We start from the raw sequence: 22,960 nt of genomic DNA, 5'->3' as shown, positions 1-22,960 counted from the left end.
GATTTCCTCACCCACCCCCTTCAGACCTAATTTAAAGCCCTGCCAACTCTAGTGCTAGGACTTTCTTACCCCTTCTAGATAAATGCACCCCATCAGGACCCAGCAGGTTGGGTGCAGTAAAAGTTGCCCCATGATTGAAGAAACCAAAGTTCTGCTGCTGGCACAATCCCCTGAGCCAATTGCTGATGGTGTGGGTTCTCCTGTTCCTCTCAGTGTACTCCCCTGCCACTGAGTGAACCGAGCAGAACACCACTTGAGCTCCTGCCCCATCAATCAATTGTCCAAGGGCCCTGAACTCCTTTTTAATTGCCCTGGTGCCCTTCTTGTCAATTTTGTCACTCCCAGCTTGCATTATCAGCAGAGGGTAATAGTCAGAGGGCTGGATTAACTTTGGGATTCTCCTTGCGATGTCCCTAACCCATGCCCCGGGTAGGGAGCAGACCTCCCTGTGGGATGGGTCGGGATGACATATGGGTCCCTCAGTACCCCCCAGGAGAGAGTCCCCAACAACTATAACCCTTCTCCTTTTCTTTGTGGAGCTGCTTGTTATAGCTGTTGGGGACTGCTTGGCCTTAGGCTCCTCTCTGTAGCTGGTAGTTATAGCTGGTGGGGACTGCTTGGCCTTAGGCTCCACTCCGGATGGCTGCTCCTCGGCCCTCTCATCCCCACTGCCCTTGGCCTGCAGGGCCTCATACTTATTATGCAAGGACAGTGGAAGAGGAGGAGAGGGCCAGGATGGATTTCCCTTGCCATCCCTGGCAGGGACCTGTATCCATCCCTCCCTGTTTCCAGGGACCCTTCCCTCAGCAGGGGAGATCTGCAGAGCCTTCTCCCACATATCTAACTCCCTTTCGCTTTCCCTTATTGACCTGAGCCTAGATACCTCCTCTTTCAGCTCGGCCACTTCATCCTTCAGCTCCACCACCATACTGAGGAGAAAGTTCACCTGCTCACACCTGACACAGGTGTTCTCTCCCTCTCCCTCTATTTCAAGTGCCAGGCTGAAGCACTCTCTGCAGCTGGCAGCCTGGACTCCTGCATGCTGATGAAGCAACTCTGTCTGGGTAGATGCTGTTTCTCTAGCCTTCGTCCGAGTGACGACCATGGTTCAGTGTTCAATTGAAAAAAATTATTTTAATTTTTTTTTAGGTTTCTTTTGGTGTTTCTTTTTTTTTTGTAAGCAGCCGAGAGGCTCTCAAGCCAAACTGGCGCCGCGCGCAAAGCCCGGGCGGGATTGAAACCTCCCGCAGCTGACGTCAGGCTCCCATTCCCACGCACGCTCACGAGAGCACGATCCTGCCGGGGCCCCCTGCCTACCAGGAGTCCTTCCGACCCGCAAAACCCTGAAAGGAAGGCGAAAAGCTGAGCAGAAAGCTCACACAAGTCCAAACTAAGTACAAGGAAAAAGCCTTCAGTAAAATAAAATATGGAATATCTGAGTAATCACTGAAGGTCTTTAAGAATGGGTTAGCCAATATAGCTATGAGGAGTAGTTTTAGTGAAATTGATCCTGTCTGGGGGGATGAAAACTGTCCTGAATTTACTCCAGACCTACAATGCAAGATTATCAACCCAGACTCTATTTACTAAGATATATGCTATCTGGATATATTTTGTTTCATAATTTTCTTTTTAGGAAGTCTGCTACTGGAATTTTACCTTTATATATCTCATTCCATCCACCCAACTGAGCATTTCCTCAGCAAGCCTCCAAGAAGCCTCCATGATCAGATGCAAAATAAATGAATGTGTTATTCTTCAAGCCTTCTTTCACAATAACATCCAGAAGCCTGCCTATATATAAAAAGGAAAACAACATAGTTATGCCCAGAGTTGCAGTCAGACTTTTTAGTCTTCACTGAAAATTCAGCGAAGACGGAGTCTTTCCATTTAGCTAAATGAGTTCTGCATTACCAAAACAATGCAAGAGTAATCCCACATTATGGAAATAATAAGAGCCCAATGGAAAGCTCCTGAATGTGTCCAAAATTTTTGTGGTGTCTATAAATTTGGAAAATCACTTACATAAATGATACTTCTATTCAAGCTACTCAGAATACTCTGTCAGGTTTATCTGTAAATTCTCCAAATGAAGGATTACCTCGCTCCGTATTTAAGCCTTTGAAGCATCTTTAAGTAATAGTGCTACCTAGTTTTCTAATCATAGAAAATTGCTATGTCTCATCATAAATTGAGCAGAGGCTCTGAGAAACAGGCTGCATACTATCAATGAAAAGTCATCTCCCAATGTCAACGGTAAAAGCTTCATAGATTGTAATTCAAACCTAACTTCATAAGGAATATTTTTTATACTGATAGCATCTTTGATTGCTTGTCCTCATCTATCAATGAAAAGTCATCTCCTAATGTCAACGCTAAAAGCTTCATAGATTGTAATTCAAACCTAACTTCATAAGGAATATTTTTTATACTGATAGCATCTTTGATTGCTTCTCCTCATCACCTTTTGCCATCAAATAAAATTTGCCAAGAACAGCATCCATAGTTACATAAGCAGCAGTGAAAGCTGAAGTATGTGAGGATAAAGCATAAGCCACTGCTCAGCTCTTTAGATCAATCTCTTCTCTCATCCTGTTTGGCCTATACAGAGCAAGTTCCTTACACCGTTGGACTGTTTTTCAGCTCTGCTTGTGTAGCCTGTGCCTGAAGGTTACTGGTGGCAAAAAAATTGTAAGGAGAGCATGGCAGAGTCTTTTGGTTCAAATGGACCTTGCAGTAGTCCTTAGCCTTTCTAACAGAAGCAAGAAGGCTCCCCTCAAAATATAATTTTGCAAACATGGTTATTGGAAAAAGAAAAGGTTCAGGGGATCAGTTCTTGGCCTGAATAGGAGGTGAATGCTTTGTCAAAAGGGTCTTAACTTTTGACTGAATACAAAGAGCAGCTATGTTCTGCCTCCACTGAAGCTGAGAGAAAGGATTAAGCAAGCCTTAGGTCTAAATCTAGACTCTTGAGTGTCAGTTTAGTTTAAAGACATAACTGGCACTCAGAGAAGAGATTTAGGCCTAAGTGAATCTTCATGACATCCTGACTTCATACAGTTTATTAAGTGAAAATCCATACCTTTTAACCTGGGCCTTTGGGCTGGAAAGGAATTCTGGTTTCTGCTCCAAGAATTATTCTTCTATATAAATCAACAAGTGCAAAAAACCAACCACCATCTAATGTAATGTAATATTCCGGAGCAGCACCACTCAATCTTCTGAGACTAGACGGAGGTAGAGAATGTCAAACATTGTAATTAACATGATCAAGCACATACCCGATTATTTGACTGCATTTAACAATGTGGCACAGAAGTGTGTCAATTAAAGAACAAACAAAAGTTTGATGTTTCACGTAAAGAAAAAATCCTGTGGTGATGGTATGGCAATCTCTGTAGCTAACGGTGTATTTAAGACAAGTTCACTGATTTGTGACATGCGAAAAGGGAGTTCCTGCATTCAGCTCTTTAATTTTCTTTCTGTGTTCAAACAAATTACTTTTTTCAAGAAGTCCACTTACCCACCATCCAGTCCATTTCCTCGGCATCATCTCCAATAGGCCATGCCTACTTCTTCCCTGAAACTTCTCTGTAGTAACGAGAGGGGTTTGAACATATAAAAGGGAAACAAAGAGAAGAAACTGGCTATGCTTGTTACTGAAATAAATGAAAACAATAGTCACTTATCTGCAAACTGTCACTCAGGCCAAATGTAACAGTGGTATTGTAGTCATTATCCCCAAATCAATATTTTGGTGATTTTTATTTTTTTTTACATCTTTGCATTTTTGAGGTTTTGGGAACAGAGGGGATGAAAACATATCTGAAAGATTTTGTGGGGTTTTGGTTTGTTTGGGTTTTTTTCCCCATAAAGACCAAAATGGGCCCTTTCTTTTTCTGGTTCTGAAGTTCACAGCCAAAAGATTGACACTCTCTCAGGGGCACGGAGAACAGGACTTGTTTAAAGCTTAGCATGGATGCCACTGAGCATCTGAGATGTCCTCATGGAAGACACAGATATAACACTGCACCCACAAGGAAACCATATCCCTTTAACATCAGGTCAGGCAGGATATTCCATGAACCTGAGATTAGCTATATTCAAAGTTTTACAGAAGATATTTATTTTAGCTTCAATTTCCCTTAATAACCAAACAAGTAACCCCTAAACTCTGACAGAAACAGTCTAACCTCATTCAAGAATGTGCCGGACTTGATACATGAACACTTATAAAAACTTAGTGGCTTGTTCAATTCCAGCTGAGGCTACTGATTGTAAATGAAAGACACCTCTGGAAAACAATACTAAAATTCATGATCACCCTCCTCCTGTTTGCAAAATATTAATGTCAGATGACACTTTTATGGCAGTTGATACATCAGGCTAAGATAATTTTTCTGTTCAAACTGGCAGGAGGGTCAGCCTTTGGCCAGCACCCCTTTTATTGGAAGAACACAAACACACAAAATAATCAACCTCCTTTTCCTGAGGAGGTGACTAGCTATGTACAAGATGAAGCACAGGCAACAGAATGCCAGGAAATAAATTAATGGCCAGCACCAGGATGGATAATTCAGCATGCCAGCCAGCTAATTTAGTGGTCTCTGACACAGTAAACACATTAAAATGCAATATGATTTGTTTGTTACTTGGCAATGAATGAAACTGCTTCTCTCAGCATATTAGTTTTTTCTAGATTGCTCAGTTGTTCAGTGATATCATAGTTTCTCATTAAGATACTGTGGTGGTTTGAGCCTTAACTGGGACTTAAGAGCTCAGATGGGGGCAAGGCTGAGAATCCCTTCCCTGCTCCCCCCTCCTCTTTCCCAATAGAGAGGAAAAGAAAGGAAAGGATCAAATACATCAAGAAATAATTTGGATTCAGCTTGGAAGTAGAGAGGTAAAGAATTTTCTTTAAACAGTGTGTGTGTGTGTGTGTGTGTGTGTGTGTGTGTGTGTGTATGTAACAATAACAGGTAGGGTTCACAAGGGTAAGAAACAAGGATGGATGGGAAAAAAGAAATATGAAATACAAAACCAGTCCTTTGCAAAGGCATGGGTGTAGCAGGGAGGACCACGTGGCAGAGAAGCAGGGAGCCAGCGGCAGTCCTCATCCAGGCAAAGGCAGGGGCCAAGAAAGCTAATGGCTGTAGTGCCCTCCTTCTTATAGACTCACTGGACAGGGAGAGGGAGTGGAACAGACTAACTTAGTTTCCCAGGGGGAAAACCCCCTGCAGGGAGGGAAATGCTCTCACAAGCCCTCCCCTCACTGCTTCCAGGATGGGTGTAACCCATCACAGATACAGTTCCAGTACTTGGTGAAACCATAGCTGGAGAACCAAGAGATGAAATACAGGAGACCACAGATAGCCAGACTGTGACAGTTTTAGGCTGTGCCTTTAAGAAAGGGATAGTTACTGGAACACTCTGGCTGAATGTTTTGGTGTAAAATGAAAACAAAGATATTCTAAACGAATTTCATTGGTAGATTGGTAGAATGCAACTTTAAATTTTTAGCTTTAGTTCAGTTTGAATCTCAGTCAGTTCAGTCTGTCTGTTTCAGTCTCTCTGAGCAGCTACTGTTTTTCCTCTGTGCTGGACAGAGTTGACCATGAACTAACTGAGCCAACCAGATAAGGAACTAATTCTTGCATATGCTTTGAGCTAACAGAATTTCCTCCTTAATAATTACCTTTTTCTCTCTCTAACCCTTTTTGGGGGAAAAAGGGAGGTAGGGAAAGAAGGGGGTACAGTTGGGGGGGACCCTCCTGGCTGGAGGAGGTAAAGATTTGCTGTGTTATACTCTTTGTTGTGTATTTCTGTATATATTGTAAATACTATATATTGTGTATATAATCATCTGCACTTCATCCTGCTTGTAAATATAGCTTATCCATTTTGCTCCTCTGACTGAGCTAGCAGTGGTTTCTTTGTGTGGGTGGGAGAACAGAACTTTCTCTCACCACCACACAGACACATGATTATTTTCCATTTTACTGAGAACAAATTGGTAAGTTTTCCAATCAAAAGAGTAAGCACTGCAAGGATGATGACCTGTGTGTAAAGCCAGTATGTATCTTGTAAGGATGTGGCCAGTTCAGGGTCATCTGTGCCTTGACACTCGTTCAAAAGGGTGAAAGGCATGCCATAAAAATAATCAAATGCATGATTTAAAGGATGGTGGCAATGATCAGTGACAGGATCTACAGTTTACACCCATATGCCACTTCCCTGAAAATATAAACCAAAGATTTTTAAACCCAGATTTTTAAACTTGCCTATTCGCACCTGTATTTCTAATAGGTTGGGTGCACTCCTCAGCTGAGGCACAGCCAAGGGAGGAGCTGGTGTGGAATGGGGGCAGACTCTTAGGGAGCAATCATGCATTCATTGGCATTTTATCTGCCTATAACAGCTGGTTTTCCTCACCTATCTGTTAAAATTCCACAGAGGGCAATGGGTAAGCTCAGATGCTTCCCTGAATAGTAACAAATAGGGTTCCAATGCTTGTTGCTTATTATTTTTCACATGATAAAGTTGCCATTCATTAATGGGTTGGCTTATGGGGAGAAACTCTTGTGACAGGAGAAACAGCTAAGCAAAAATAGGAACTGATTTACATACAAGTTCTAACTGACCTTTGCAGTCCAAATTTGAAGAAGGTGTACATATTGGCTCTGTGTGTCTAAGTTCATCCTAAAATGAGTAGTAAAAATAGATCATTCCAATTATCCAGTACAACTAGAAACATCATAATGCCATACACTGAAAATGAACCTTAGTGAAGTCATAGGACAGAACAATGTAATTAACCTGACATTGATGGACAGTCTATAACCATGGGCTTAGGGACTATTAGCTAGACAAAAAACTTATGAGAACAGCCAGACAGCTCTGTACTCATGTGTATGAATATCGTTTACACTACAAGCTATGCCAGACTGCAGTGAGCTAGAGAAAGTTCATGCCTTTGCACAGGCTTGTGTGCAGTAAGTACATCACTGAGACTCACTTCAGTTTAGGAACCCAGCAATAACTCAGTGTGCTAGAGCCAAGCAGAGGTGTCACATTCACAGTAATTACAATGAAGCACATGATGCTTTTGACCTCATCAAAGGGAGTTTAAAAATGAGAGGTGTTTGAAAGACAAATCCTTTAATCAGTGTTCAGGCTAAAAGATAGCCAAGGTAATAGAATTTTCTTTCTTGAATGTATATTCTGATCCAAAATCCACTGAAGTCAATGGGACTCTCTCAGCTTTTTTTGCAGAGTTGTTCAGAGTTTTAACTGTGGTAGTAAGCAGGATGCATAACTAACAGAAAACCTAGCCATCAGGTATAACTAAGACCACCATAGTGCCTGGGTACCAACTGGCAGACAACATTTTACTGTTTTAATAGATCAGTGAATACCTCTGTTGGTTCTTTCTAAAACAGTCTGTACTGGGTAAACAGGATTCTTTCCTTTGTGGTTACTTCTGTTTGCCATGTACATCTATGCATTCCATTGGATTTATCAGGTATGTTGCACTAACATTGAGGTTTGTGGGTGACATTCTAAAAGCCCTGTTGATTCAGATAGCTTGCATGTAAGAAACTCTAATTTAACTAATCCTACATGTTTTGGCAAGCAAAAATATGTACAGAAGTAGCCTTATTTGAATAACATGCAATGGAAGGGTGGCAGGTTGCTATGTCTCATACCTACAAGTGCTGTAGAATAACCTTGCTGCTGCGGTATTTTGGCAAAAGTAGTTTCATTTGGTGGGAGCCCACCAGAACACCCATTCCAAAATAGAACCTGCTGTTGAGTGCTGAATGCCATGCCTGGGGAAAGATAATAGTCTTTAAAATAAAACAAGCCAGAGTTTCAAAAATCTTCATACCAGATTTTCAGTCTTCTCAGATTGTTCTTTCTAATGAATGGGAGTCAGTTGCCTAACCTGGTCAGTTTCCAACCCGGTTAATTCTGTAAAAGCTAAGGTGGCCAGTGATGGTTATCCACCTGCATCTGGCTGCTGGTAAACTCCCACACCCAGGCCTTCCTGTGCACCTTGGTCTTGATGGATCAAATGCACCTCTGATGCTGGGTTGAGCTCTGCAGTCCTTCTGGGATTACTGTTTTGAGCTTTTGCTCAGGAAAGATTTTTGTGTCACTTCTCTCTTTTCTCCCCTTTCCCACAGAGGAAGAGAGAATAATCTCTTCTTCTCATTTTGGGTTGCAATCACCAAACTGTGGCTGTCCTCCCCACTGTTGGACCTCTGAAGATTATCTAGCCAAATTCTCCTAGAGTATCCTTCCTCCCCCTTTTCTGAATCAAAATTTATTGAGTCAGGCTGCAAAACTAGGCATGGATTAAAGAATTTTCTTTCTAGAATCAACCAGGTTGGGAAAGACCTGAAAGATCAAGTCATACCTATTCCCCAGTGACTAAAACCTCATGGCTCCAAGGGCCACATCCAATCAATTTTTTGAACACCAAGTCATCTAGGCCAACCCCCTTGCAGTAAGTAGGAACAGCCCCAAAGAGAATCATAGAATCAGTCAGGGTTGGAAGGGACCACAAGGATCATCTGGTTCCAACCCCCCTGACATGGGCAGGGACACCCCACACTAGATCAGGCTGGCCAGAGCCTCATCCAGCCTGGGCTTAAACACCTCCAGGGATGGGGCCTCAACCACTTCCCTGGACAACCCATTCCAGGGCTTCACCACTCTCATGGGGAAGAACTTCCTCCTCAATTCCAGCCTGAATCTCCCCACCTCCAGCTTCATTACATTTCACCTAGTCCGAGCGCTGCCTGAGATCCTGACAAGTGCCTCCCCAGCCTTCCTGTAGCCCCCTTCAGATACTGGAAGGCCACAATAAGGTCACCTCAGAGCCTTCTTTTCTCCAAACTGAACAGCCCCGACTCTTTCAGTCTGTCCTCATAGGAGAGGTGCTCCAGCCCTCTGGTCATCCTCGTGGCCCTTCTCTGGACATGCTCCAGCATGTCCATTTCCCTCTTGTAATAGGGGCTCCAGAACCGGACACAGTACTCCAGGTGGGGTCTCACCAGAGCTGAGTAGAGGGGGAGAATCACCTCCCTTGCCCTGCTGGCCACACTTCTCTTGATGCAGCCCAGGGTCTGATTGGCTTTCTGGGCTGCAAGTGCACACTGAGAGCTCATGTTGAGCTTCTCGTCCACCAGCACCCCCAAGTCTCTCTCCTCAGGGCTGCTTTCCAGCCAGTCACTGCCCAGCCTGGATTTGTGCCTGGGATTGCCTCAAGCCAGATGCAGGACCCTGCACTTGGTCTTGTTGAACCTCCTGAAGTTGGCTTGTGCCCACCTCTCCAGCCTGTCAAGGTCCCTCTTGGATGGCATCCATTCCCTCCAGCATGTCTGCTGCACCACACAGCTTGGTGTCATCAGCAAACTTGCTGAGGGTGCACTCAATGCCACTGTCCATGGCACTGACAAAGATGTTGAACAAGCCTGGTCCCAGGACTGATCCCTCAGGGACTCCGCTTGTCACTGGCCTCCACTGGGACATGGACCCATTGACAGCCACTCTTTGGGTGCAGCCATCAAGCCAGTTCTTTATCCATCTAGTGGTCCAGCCAGCAAACCCATGTGTCACCAGTTTGGAGACCAGGATGTGGTGTGGAACAGCATTGAAGGCTTTGCTCAGGTCCAGGTAAATGACATCAGTTGCTCGCCCCTCATCTATTAATGTTGTCACCTGTTCATAGAAGGCCACCAGGTTTGTCAGGCAGGATTTGCCCTTGGCAAAGCCATGCTGACTGTATCAACTCACTTCTTCACTATTCTTCTGTGTCAGTAGTGCCTCCAGGAGGATCTGCTCCATGATCTTTCTGGGCACAGAGGTGAGACTGACTGGCCTGTAGTTCCCTGGTTCCTCCTTCTTACCCTTTTTGAAAATGGGGTAATGTTTCCCTTTTCCAGTCTGTGGGGACTGCCCCAGACTGCCATGACTTTTGGAATATAACAGAGAGAGGTTTAGCAACCTCATCTGCCAGTTTTCTCAGTACCTGTGGGTGTATCCCATCAGGTCCCATGGACTTGAACACTTTCAGGTTCTTCAGGTGTTCATGAACCTGATCTTCACTTATGATGGGCAGTTCTTCCTCCTGGTCCCTGCCATTATCTTCCATGACATCAGGAGTGTGGCTAGAGGCCCTTGCAGTGAAGACTGAGGTAAAGAAGTTATTGAGACCCTCAGCCTTTTCCTCATCACTTGTGACCATTTCACCAGTTTCCTTTCTGAGGGGGCCCACACCTTCCCTAGTCCTCTTCTTCCCATTAATATACCTGTAGAAGTTCTTAGTGTTCCCTTTAACTTCCCTGGCTAGAGTCAATTCAAACTCTGCTTTGGCTTTCCTAACCAGGTCTCTTGCTGCTCGGGCAGCTTCCTTATATACCCCCTGTTCCAGCTGTCCTTCCCTCCACTTCCTGTACAGTTTCCTTTTAAGTGATAGTGTGTCCAGCAGCTCCTTGCTCATCCAGGCAGGCTTCCTAGCATTCTTTCCGGCTTTTCCCTTTGTTGGTATACATAGCTCCTGGACACAGAGGAGGTGGTCCTTGAATACTGACCAGCTGTCCTGGGTCCCTTTTCCCTCCAGGGCTTTGTCCCACGACACTTTGGCTATCAGATCCCTGAAGCGATCAAAGTCTGCATGCCTAAAGTCTAGGGTTGTGAGCTTAGAATACTTCCTCCTGATTGCCCTGAGGATCTTAAATTCAACTGCTTCATGGTCACTGCAGCCAAGGCTGTCTCTGAGCTCCACATTGGTTACCAGCCCTTCCCTGTTGGTGAGAACAAGGTCCAACATAGCACCTTTTCTTGTTGGTTCCTCTACCATTTGGAGGAGGAAGTTGTCTTCTATGCAGTCCAGGAACATCCTAGATTGCTGGTGCCTTGCCGTGTGGTCCCTCCAGCAGATGTCAGGGTGGTTGAAATCACCCATGAGGACCAGGGTTGTGACCTGGAAGCCACTTCTATTTGCCTGTGGAGGATCTCATCTGCTTGGTTCTGCTGGTCAGGTGGCCTGTAGGAGACCCCCACAGTAGTATCTCCTTCCCCTGTCTTGCCTTTAATTTTAACCCATACACTCTCAACCAGCTCATCATCCTTCCCCAGGTGGAGCTTCACTGATTCCAGCTGGTTATTGACATAGAGGACAACACCTCCTCCTCTCCTTCCCTGCCTATCCTTCCTAAAGAGCTTATACCTGTCTATCCCTACATTCCAGTCATGGGAATCATCCTGCCAAGTTTCAGTAATAGCCACTGTGTCATGGCATCCCAGCAGCACAGTGGCTGTTGATTCATCCTGTTTGTTGCCCCAGCTGTGTGCATTTGCATAGAGGCACTTCAGCTGGGCTGGCCCTGTTGTCCTCTTGAGCCAATTCCCCTTGATTTCCACAGAATATCCTCATGCATCATTCATGGCTTGCCTCAGGGCAGCAAGCTGAGAGCCCTTACAAGCTCTCCATCCCTCTGCCTCTGGTGAGCTGCCCCTCTGTTTGTCACTGGCCAGCAGGAGACTATTAACCCCTTCCCCCTTCAAACCTAGTTTAAAGCCCTATCAATAAGCCCTGCCAATTCCTGCCCCACGATCCTTTTCCCACTCTGGGACAAGTGCATCCCATAAGTTGTTTGCAGCTCTGGTGCCTTGTAAACCAAGCCATGATTGTAGAACCCAAAACCCTGTCGATGACACCAGCCCCAGAGCCATGAATTGACCTGTTGGCTCTTCCTCAATGTTCTCTTGTCCATTGCTGACGTTAGAGGGATAGCAGAGAACACAACTTGAGCTCCTGATCCCTTTAGCAGTTGCCCTAAGGTTCTGAAGTCTCTTTTAATTGATTGTGAGCCTCTCATTGTTGCATTGTCACTACCCACCTGAAAGACCAGAAGTGGGTAGTAGTCTGAAGGACTCATGAGATTGGGAATTTTACGTACAATATCCCTTACTTGGGCACCAGGGAGGCAGCAGACCTCTCTATGAAATGGGTTTGGTCTAACTAAGTGTGGCCTTCCAGTATCTGAAGGGGGCCTATAAGAAGGAGGGACTTCCCAGGATATCAAGTAGTGATAGGACTAGGGGGAATGGAATGAAGCTGAAGGTGGGGAGATTCAGGAAGAAGTTCTTCACCATGAGAGTGGTGAAGCCCTGGAATGGGTTGTCCATGGTCCTGTCCCTGGAGGTGTTTAAGCCCAGGCTGGATGAGGCTCTGGCCAGCCTGATCTAGTGTGGGGTGTCCCTGCCCATGTCAGGGGGGTTAGAACTAGATGATGCTTGTGGTCCCTTCCAACCCTGACTGATACTATGATACATATTGGTCCCTCTGCTCCCTTCAGCAGGGAGTCTCCTATGACAATGACCCTACAAGGTTTCTTTTCAGGATTAGTTTTGGTGGCTGGCCTGAGGCAACTTGTCATTGGTGCAGCTTCTGACCTTCTTGAGTCCTCAACCTTGCCAATGACCTGCTCCTCCTGCAGAGCCTCATACCGATTCTGTAATTGCACTGTAGGCAGTACGCTGCTCAAAGTAGCAGGCTTTCTCCATTTGCATTTCTTCCGTCGGGCAGAGACCTGTTCCCATTGGCCCTGCTCATGTGGGTTAATACAGGGAGGTTGATAGATTTGCTGATGGGAGGGTATCAAACTCCCTGTTCCACTAAGAGTTACCCCCTGTTCTGCTTTTGTAGAGGTTAGATTATGGAAATAGTCAATTTTCCTTTTGCAGTCTCTTATAGTTCTTAGCCTTTCCACCTCTTCTTTTAGCTCGGCCACCATGCTCATCAGATCACTGATCTGCTCACACCTAACACAGGAGTTGTTCCTTCCATCCTCCATATCAAGTGCTAGGCTCCAGCACTCACTGCAGTCACCTACCTGAGTATCTGCATGCTTGTGTGTGCTTTCTGCTTGGGTGCCCACTGTTTTTCTACTAGCCTTTGTTCGACTAGTAACCATCTTTCAGTAACCACCCTGTTATTAATGACAAAGCCAATTAAAGTCAATTGAATACAGTTTTAATTTGAAAAGAGCAATTTTAAGGCAATAAGAGACATGCAAACAGCGTTGGGTGCAATAATGCACACTAAACACAATCTAATTCCCCTTTAAATATTCTACTCCTAATACATATGCATATAAGGGTGGATTTATTTAAATTAGTTCATCCTTGTGGTGGTCTTTCAATGATGTAATCTTCTGGTCAGTACAGCTGGTGGGTTGTGTGCCGAGTCCTTGTGGTTGTATCTTTTTTAGCTCTGTTGTTACAATCAACATCCTTCCCAGGGATGGGTTGCACATAGGATCTTGTGATTCTCACAATTGTCTCTCGTGTTCACATCTTCTGTAGCAATCTCTCTTCCTTTCCCATCCTTAAACAACTTATTGTTTCATAGTATTCCAACTGTTAGCTCCTACATTTCACTAAGGCCTTTGTATACATATATTAGAACAAATCAAATTAATAATCAACAGGTTATAATAAAACCTAAAATCTTACTCTATATTAAAGCAAGTAAAATTAATCATAAACAACTGATTATAATAAAGCCTAAAATAAATAAATAAATCATACTTTAGTTACATAGGTCAGTTCCCAGTATCTGATGCCTTGTTTTCATCATTCATGCTCCTGCTTTTGCTTTAATCAAAATCATCTAATTGACACAAATAATCACTCCATTCATCACAACCCTCTCCACCCCACTTTTTTTTTCCTCTCTTTTTTTTCCCCCTCTCTCTCTCCCATCAGTGAGCAGGCCTAGCTGAGCTGGGCACCGCTGCCTCCTCTCCCCGCAGCCAGGCGCTAGGTTCTGCAACTAGATCATGTTGCTCAGAGCCCCAGCAAGCCTGACACTGAATATCTCCAGGGATGGGACCTCCGCTACCTCCCTGGGCAACCTGTTCCGTCGTTCTCATAGTCAAGAACTTCTTCCTAATGTCCAATCTAAATCTACCCTTCTCTAGTTTAATGCCATTGCCCCTTGTCCTATTGCTGCTTGCCTTTGTAAATAGGCCCTCCACAGCTTTCTTTTAGTCCCCCTCAGGTACTAGAAGGCAGCTATAAGGTCTCCCTGGAGCCTTCTCTCCTTCAGGCTGAATAACCACAACTCTTTCAGCCCATCTTCATAGAGGTGCTCCAGCCCTCTGATCATTTTTGTGGCTCTCCTTGTTTCTGTGCCATAGCACATCGCTGTTAGGCATCCAGCTTTGGATCTGCAATGTTTTAGAGAACCAGTTCTAAATAAACAAAACCAAAGGGAGACTTGGAAGTTTAAGCTGATTGAGTGTCCTTGTGTTGAAACATGTTTGATATAAGCACACAAAGGTTCATTAATGTCTATTTATGACAGGATCACAGGATGTCAGGAGTTGAAAGGGACCCAAAGCGATCATTGAGTCCAGCCCCCCTGCCAGAGCAGGACCATACAATCTAGCTCAGGTCACAGAGGAATGCACCCAGATGGGCCCTGAGAGTCTCCACAGAAGGAGACTCCACGTCTCTGGGGAGCCTGTTCCAGTGGTCTGTAACCCCGAAGTTCCCCCTTGTGTTGAGGTGGAGCCTCCCGTGCTGCAGCTTACATCCATTGCTCCTTGTCCTATCACAGGGAACAAGAAAGAAGAACCTGTCCCCTCCCTCCTGACACCCAGCCCTCAGATATTTATAAACATTTATTAAATCCCCTCTAAGTCTTCTCTTTTCCAGACTAAAAAGTCCCAGGGCCCTCAGCCTCTCCTCATAGGGCAGTGCTCCACTCCCCTAATCATCCTCATAGCCTTCCACTATGAGGACATCCCTGTCCCTTTTAAACTGGGGAGCCCCAAACTGAATGCAGTACTCAAGATGAGGCCTCAGTAAGGCAGAGTAGAGAGGAAGGAGAACCTCCCTTGATCTGCTGGACACACTCTTCTTAATACATCCCAGGATCCCATTTGCCTTCTTGGCACAAAAACAATCAGAGGACTGGAACACCTCTGCAATGAGGCCAGACTGAGACAGCTGGGGCTGTTCAGCCTGGAGAAAAGGCAGCTCCACAGACACCTTACTGTGCCCTTTCAGTACCTAAAAGGGGCCTATAAAAGAGATGGGGGCAGACTTTTTAACAGGACACATTGTAACAGGAAAAATGGTGATGGTTTAAAGCTAAAAGATGGGAGATTTACATTAGATAGAAGGAAGAAATTTTTCATAAGGAAGGTGGTGACACGGTGTCACAGTATCACAGGTTGCCCAGAGATAGGGTAGACACCCCATCAATCCATGGAATGGAATCATTCCATGTCAGGTTGGACAGGGCTCTGAGCAACCTGATGTAGTTGAAGATGTCCCTGCTCACTCACTGCAGGGGGGTAGGGCTAGATAACCTTTAAAGGCCTCTTCCAATCCAAACCATTCTATGATTTTCTAAGCCTACCTAGTGTTTTTTTAAATAAGCCATTTAGTATGGTCTGGAATACTCTGACTGATCCCTAGAAGGATGCATCCTCCAACTCCCTTGTCATTATCTGCTAGCCCAATACAGATGCTTCAGCTATGCTGGAGTGTCTACAAATGGCACTAAGATGGATACCAGGCAACCTTTTACAAGCAAAGTTGTATCAAAATCTAATGTATAAAAGGGGAGGTGGGGGAAATGAAAGGTTTATATAGCACAAAAGGTTTTCAGAGACACAGGTACACACTTCTGACATGTACAGTTCATGATTACATTTCTCATTTAGCAAGTCAGAATCACAACAGAGGAGCTACGCTGCTTATTACTGCTGTAAGCAGTGGCTAATATTTTCTATCTTGAATTTACATGGTTGAAGTCTGTCTTAAAACATGAGAACTACTGAGATAGTGGAGAACTATTCCACAGTCTGACACCTTTCACTATGAAAAACTTCACAGGGATATTAAAAATATTGCATTTTACTTAATATAATCTTAATACCACTGAACATACAGTATTTACACAATTTTCTTTATATTTCTACCTCTGGGTACTTTGTGCTGTTTGGATTGTCATCTTTTAATCTGTTGTAATTTAGCCACATTAAATGTGCTTTATGTAGGGATTTTTCCATAGAAATTAATCCCTACTTGTGGTGGTTTGGTCCTGGCCTGGAGGCCAGATGCCCACCAAAGCCTCTCTATCACTCCCCCTCTTAAGTGAACAGGGGAAGAAGGGAAAAAAAAATAACAGAAGCCCGTAATAAGATAGGACCAATTTTAATAACACTAATAAGCAAACAGCAATAGACTGTGTGGAAGCAAAAAAGCAGAGAGAGAGCTGTTAGTCTCTCTTCCCATCAGAAGGATGATGGTTGGTCTCGGGAAGCAGGGCTCTCTAAGCTTGGTGGTTCCTTGGGAGGATAAATGCCATGGACAAATCCCCCCACTTCATTCTTATATCTGAGCTGACGTCATATGGTATGAGATACCTCTTTGCCCAGTCTGAGTCAGCTGGTTCAGCTGTGTCCCCTCCCAAGATTTTGCCCACCCCTCAATGTACTCTTGGGGCAGGGAAACGTTGAAAGGACACAGCCTGGATACTGGATTCAGCAGTAGCCAAAACACTGCTGTGTTATCAACTACTGCTGCAAAAAAACACAGCACTAGAAAGATGCTGTGAGGAGAATTAACTCCAGCTCAGTTCAACCCAATACACTACTCTAGTCATCTTTATTCTTGTCCATCTCACAAAGACCCCAAATCCTTAGATTAACTAGTCTTTAAAAGGGTTTACTTCAGGGGATTTTTAATAGCAATTATTGCTAGACAAATTGCAGTGAACCATTAGAGAGCAGTCCAACCTGATCTGATGGGTATCTTCCAGTCAGGAAAACTGCTCTGGAGTACAGACAGCTGCAGCAATGTGCTGAGTAAGTCTCACTCCTTCTGCCAGGCCATCAGTGTTTGGGGTCCTAAAGATAAAAATCCCATCTCTGAAAAAAACCATATTATACAGAAGTTCATGGTTGTGACCGGTTCAGGCTGTGCCTTTAAGAAAAGACAGTTACTGGAACACTCTGGCTGAATGTTTTGGTGTAATAAGGAAAACAAAGATAATTCTAAACTAATTTCATTGGTAGATTGGTAGAATGCAACTTTAAATTTTAGTTTTAGTTCAGTTTGAATCTCAGTCAGTCTCTGTTTGGGAGTCTGGGTCTGAACAGCTGCTGTTTCTCTCTCTGAGCTTGGCTGCTGACCTTCAATTAACAAGACAAAAAACTAATTTTTTTTTCCTTTCCTTAGCACATGCTTTTAACTAACAGAACTTCCTCCTTAATAATTACTTCTCTCTTTCTAACCCTTTTTGGGGAAAAAAGGGAGGAAAGGAGAGAAGGGGGAGTTGGGGGGACCCTCCTCTCTGGAAGAGGGAAGGTTTTCTGTGTTACATTCTTTGCTGTATATTTCTGTATATATTGTAAATACTGTATGTTGTGTGTATGTTCACCGCATTTCATCCTGCTTGTAAAATATAGCCCTCCCATTGTTGCTTCTCCGACTGAGTCAGCTGTGGTTTCTGTGTGTGTGTGAGAACTGAACTTTCTCTCACCACCACAGTGGTGCCCCCCTCCTCCTATTTTTGTCAAGGCCGTCACCATCACATTTACAAAACTCTCTATCTGCAGCTTAACTAGATGTGGTAGGTTGAGAGAGGGCCTAGCTCTCTCTCCCTCGCAGAGTAAGTAACCACGGCTAAACTCAGTTGGAGAAAGCAGACTATATTTACAAGCACATATAGGAAGCAGGTTATATATAACACAATATATACAGGTATTTTACAATATATACAGAAATATACAGCAAAAAAAACACAATCAGAAACCAGACCCCCAACAGAGGGGCCTTCCCCCTGTGCCCCCTTCACCGCCCCCTACCTCCCTTCTTCCCCAAAGAGGGTTAGAAAAAAGGGTAGTTAGCAAGTGTAATGGGTTGGGGCAGACCCCCTCCCCACCACAGGCAGAAATAACGACTCAGACAAACGGATTGCAAAAGTGATGAAAGTTTAAATAGAAAGCAGTGAATGTTACAGAAAACCCAAAGCGCAGTGACAAAGAAAGATCCCATCCCCACCTGAGGGTGCATCCAAAACCCCCAGGGCTCCTTCTTCCCCCTCCCTCTGCTGGGCTAGTCTCAGCTGGCCAGGCCTGAGACTGCCCATCCCCCTGTGGCCTTGGGCCCAATCAGGCCCATGGCCGGGAGATCTCTCCCCCAGTTACCAAGTCTCGGAGAGGGAAGGAAAGAGGAAGTGCCAGACTCCGCACTGGATCTTATAGTGGTGCAAAGAATTATGGTAGGAAATACACAATTTCTTGTGTCCATCCCTCTGGGCTGGACTTCTGGACACAGGAAGTGAATGCACCAGGGGGGCACCCAGCTCAAACTACAACATGCCACCCCTGTATTTCATACCATAATCCTTGCACCCAAACACATCATCAGATCAGAAAACTTCTGATGACATGTCCGGCGGAGTCCACATCTTCATCTGGGCGTCCACTCAAACAGTCTCTCATTCAGGCTCAAGCATCAGTCCATTCCAGTTGTTCTTCCTCATGTGATGGAACCTCCCAGCGACGCAGTCCTTCTCCTGCAGTGTGAATTCCTTGTGGACTCCTTGGGACATCCTGGTCACCTGGAAATACCTCACAACTTCTCAGCCAAGCCTTTACTCTCATATTCAGCGGCAAATTCTCCACCCCTGGGGCAGGCCAGTCGGAACAATCCGGCTCCACAACTGCCTTTTTCAATCCATCCAGGGTGCCGCAGCCAACCGCTTTCACGCGGACCAAAGCTACACGGATGCATGTCAGAGGCACTCCGCACCCCCCGGCTGGGCGCTCGCGTACCGAGGCAGGACAGCATCCGGCTGCACAACCTCCACCCCCGGAAGAGGGAGGAGCTGCGCCACAGCCCACTGAAGAAGCAGGGAGGCGGAGCCAGGTGCTCGGCACCATTTTCGGAACACGTCCGAAAACACCAGGGAAAGATTTACAGCTGCCGCCGCCGCCTGAACGCAGCCCGGCCCGGCCCCCGCCGTCTCTGTCGCCGCGATGCAGAGTCCAAGTCACCTCCAGCAGTCGCTTGCCCGCTCGCCGCGGGTGTCCGCTCCCCGCAGCGGCCACGGGCCGACCACGCTCTGCTTGCCGCTGCCCCTCCTCCGCTCCCTGCCGCTCCGCAGAGAACGAGGAGAGGGCAGGTCTCGCCTTCTTAGGCTACTCGAGCACTCTTAAGCTACCCTGGGCAGAAAGTCACAGAAAGAACCACCCCTCGCTGTTCCCAAGGAACAGGAGGGACTTCCATGCCATCAGCCACGCACCAGCTATCCTTCTGCAGTCCACAGGAGTTCACACAGTCGCCCCGGTAACACAAAACCTGAGCCCCAACTTTCCAAACCCAAACCGACGCCCAGAACTAAATTTAAACTCTCCATCTTTTGCAATCCGAGCTGCAGTTGGCCCCACGTTGGTGCGCCAAAATGTAATGGGTTGGGGCAGATCCCCTCCCCACCACAGGCAGAAATAACGACTCAGACAAACGGATTGCAAAAGTGATGAAAGTTTAAATAGAAAGCAGTGAATGTTACAGAAAACCCAAAGCGCAGTGACAAAGAAAGATCCCATCCCCACCTGAGGGTGCATGCAAAACCCCCAGGGCTCCTTCTTCCCCCTCCCTCTGCTGGGCTAGTCTCAGCTGGCCAGGCCTGAGACTGCCCATCCCCCTGTGGCCTTGGGCCCAATCAGGCCCATGGCCGGGAGATCTCTCCCCCAGTTACCAAGTCTCGGAGAGGGAAGGAAAGAGGAAGTGCCAGACTCCGCACTGGATCTTATAGTGGTGCAAAGAATTATGGTAGGAAATACACAATTTCTTGTGTCCATCCCTCTGGGCTGGACTTCTGGACACAGGAAGTGAATGCACCAGGGGGGCACCCAGCTCAAACTACAACAGCAAGGCAGACAGAGGTCTAGATACAGGGAGTCAGTATCTCTTATCTGTTGGCCAGAAGCCCAGAAGCAGTCCAGCCAGAAGCGAGAGCGAAGAAAGGAAAACTGAACGAAAGTTCCAGCCACTCTGGGTCTAAGACCTCACCTCCCATAATCCTACCAATGAAATTCATTTAGAATACAGAATATTTATAAACATTTAGCCAGAGTGCCCCTTCCTTAAAGGCACAGCCTCAACCGGTCACACTCGAAAAGCTCTGTGCTATGAATTTTTTAAAATACCTTGACACTTTAGAAATGAACTTTCCATGGATGCATGTGTTATTATTGATAACTAAAAGGGTAAAAAAATAAAGAAAAAAAAGAGGAATTTCAAGTGTACTCCATATTCTGCCTACTATGTAAGGAAAGGGCTTATATGGGCAAAGGTGGGGGCACCTTTGTGTGTTTGTGTTGTGTGAGGTGGTGCGTGCAGTTCTGCTGCTGTCTAGGCCTGAACCACAACAATATACACAGCCAATCTATATACAGCTTGATAAGTGCACCAGGGATAAATAGATCAAATAGACTAAACTGTCATTTCATAATAAGCCTACTAGGGTTGTTAGCTGATACTAAATCCTAATCTTGATCTTTGACATTTTAATCCTTGAGTTATGAAAATTTAAAGTTTATACACATGCCTGAACAAATACAGTGCATGGACACATTTCTGAAGTTCTGACTGCATATACTTGTTGCAGTTTGAGCTCGGTACCCCCTGGTATGTTCACTTCCTGTGTCCAGAAGTCCAGCCCAGAGGGGTGGACACAGGAAATTGTATTTCCTACCATGATTCTTTGCACCACTATAAGATCCAGTGCGGGGTCTAGCACTTTCTCTTTTCTTCCTCCTCCTTCAGCCGGTAACTGGGGGAGATGTCTGCTGGCTTTGGGCCTGGCTAGGCCCAAGGCCACAGGGGGATGGGCAGTCTCAGACCTGGCCAGCTAAGACTAGCTGGAGGGGGAAGAAGGAGCCCTGGGGGTCTTGGGTGTACCCTCAGGTGGGAATGGGATGCCTCTGGGTTTGTTTCGGGATCTTTCTTTGTCACTGTGCTTTTGCTTGTCTGTAAACATTCACTGCTTTCTATTTAAACTTTCATCACTTTTGCAATCCGTTTGTCTTGAGTGTTTATTGCTGCCCGTGGTGGGGAGAGGGGCTGCCTCAACCCAGCACAACTGAAAAAAAGTTGCTCAAGCATGCCTGTATAATTATCATTTCAGTAGGGATTACTGTAGAATATTTACACTTAGTTAAAATAATGTAGAAATTATCTAGATGAATTACACCATTAATGATTTTTCCAGTACTGTCATCAGCGTTGCAGCAGGAAGGGATAATTTATTTTGTAGAATACATTCTTACCTTACTGTCATTGACATAGCAATCCACATCTCCAATACCAGAATCATCAGCCAGTATCAGTACAAAATTGGGGTTTGAAGGATTTGATACAGAGGATCTTGGAAACAAGTATAGAATTAGCCAAATGCTTAGGCAGATCCTGAAATGACAAGTAAAGAGGTAATACTACAAAAGCATTTGTACGCTTTACAATAGACTTTAAACTATTATTACAGTTTATGACAGCTCAGTATAGATGTAAACAGCTGCCAAATACTGTCAGCAGATAGAGCTCCTGAATATTTAGAAAAGTCCTTGCATTTTCTAAAACCAGTAGCATTTTCCTTTTACTCGCACAAGAATTCTGTGACCGTTTGAGGCTGTGCCTTTAAGAAAGGGGCACACTGGCTAAATGTTTATAAAATATTTTGGTAATCTAAACGAATTTCATTGGTAGAATTGCGGGAGGTGAGATTGGACCCAGGGGAGCTGGGACTTTCTCTCTCAGTCTTCCTTTCTTCGCTGTCCCTTTTGGCTGGATCTGCTTCTGGGCTTCTTGCCAAGAGATAAGAACTAACTCCCTATGCATAGGCCTCTGTCTGCTGTACTAACTCCCCTTTTTTCTCTTCTTCTACCTCTTTGGGGGAGAAGGGAAGTAGGGGGGTGAAGGGGGCACAGGGGGAAGCCCCCTCTGTGGGGGGTCTAGTTTCTGGTTGAGTTCATTTGCTGTATATTTCTGTATATATTGCAAAATACCTGTATTTGTTGTGTTACATATAATCTGTTGCCTTGTAAAATATACTCATTTCTCCCACTGACTTTTAGCCGTGGTTTCTTTCTCAGTGGGGGAGGGAAAGCAGAACCTTTCCTTTCAAACCACCACAAATTCTGTGTGTGCATTTCTGTGTTGTGATTTCACTGATCTTAACATGGTTCCAGTAGAAAGAGTGGTTGGATGCATGCAAGTCTCCTGAAGTACCCCTTGTACGGGGGTGTAGGACATTACTGTTGAGGCTTCTGGAATGAGCAGGACAGGAGTATGGAGGTAGCTGATGTAGAGGTACACTGGATATGAATGCAATAGCTTGACTATTGCACTCACTGCTCCTGGTGCTACACACAGCATCTGGAAAGTGCTCTTTCACTCATGGGACCATCTGCAAAAGCAAGGCTGCAGCAACAGACTTAACCTTGGTTATTTTCCTAGAAGACCTTAAGAACACCTTAGCAAATGTCTTAGTTGCTCAGAGTGTTTGCAAAGGGCTGCTCACTGATGTTCACCTGAAGCAAAATACATATGCTAGAACACATGTACTGACTGCTAGTTCATTAACAGATACTGCAATCTGACACATGCATAGTAGATATACTATACTCCTAATCTTTCATGTGCTATAAACCTATGGTAAAATGTCTTGAAATACCAATAGATCTAAACCTGCACTAGATGCTCTTAGATTCTCAATGAGTTTCGGGGGGCTGGGGTGGGAAAGATCTGTTTACATTATCTTAAGCATAACACTTAAAAGCCAGGAAAGACAACAGATTGTTTTGCTGGGTAAACTTCATGGTTTCCCCTTGCATGAAAAAAGTATATAGCTGGTTGTCGCAAG

The 22,960-nt window shown here is 45.1% G+C and overlaps 1 pseudogene; it reads right to left on the bottom strand.

Moving 5' to 3' along the window:
• The window catches only part of LOC104302148 (arylsulfatase D-like), a 38,865-nt pseudogene that overhangs the window by 5,576 nt on the left and 10,329 nt on the right, over window positions 1-22,960 (bottom strand).

This window comes from Dryobates pubescens, chromosome 10 (genome assembly GCF_014839835.1).
Source record: "Dryobates pubescens isolate bDryPub1 chromosome 10, bDryPub1.pri, whole genome shotgun sequence".
NCBI classification, from domain to species: Eukaryota; Metazoa; Chordata; class Aves; order Piciformes; family Picidae; genus Dryobates; species Dryobates pubescens.
Note: the sequence above shows the minus strand (reverse complement) of the source record. Positions and strands in the feature narration are given on the sequence as shown.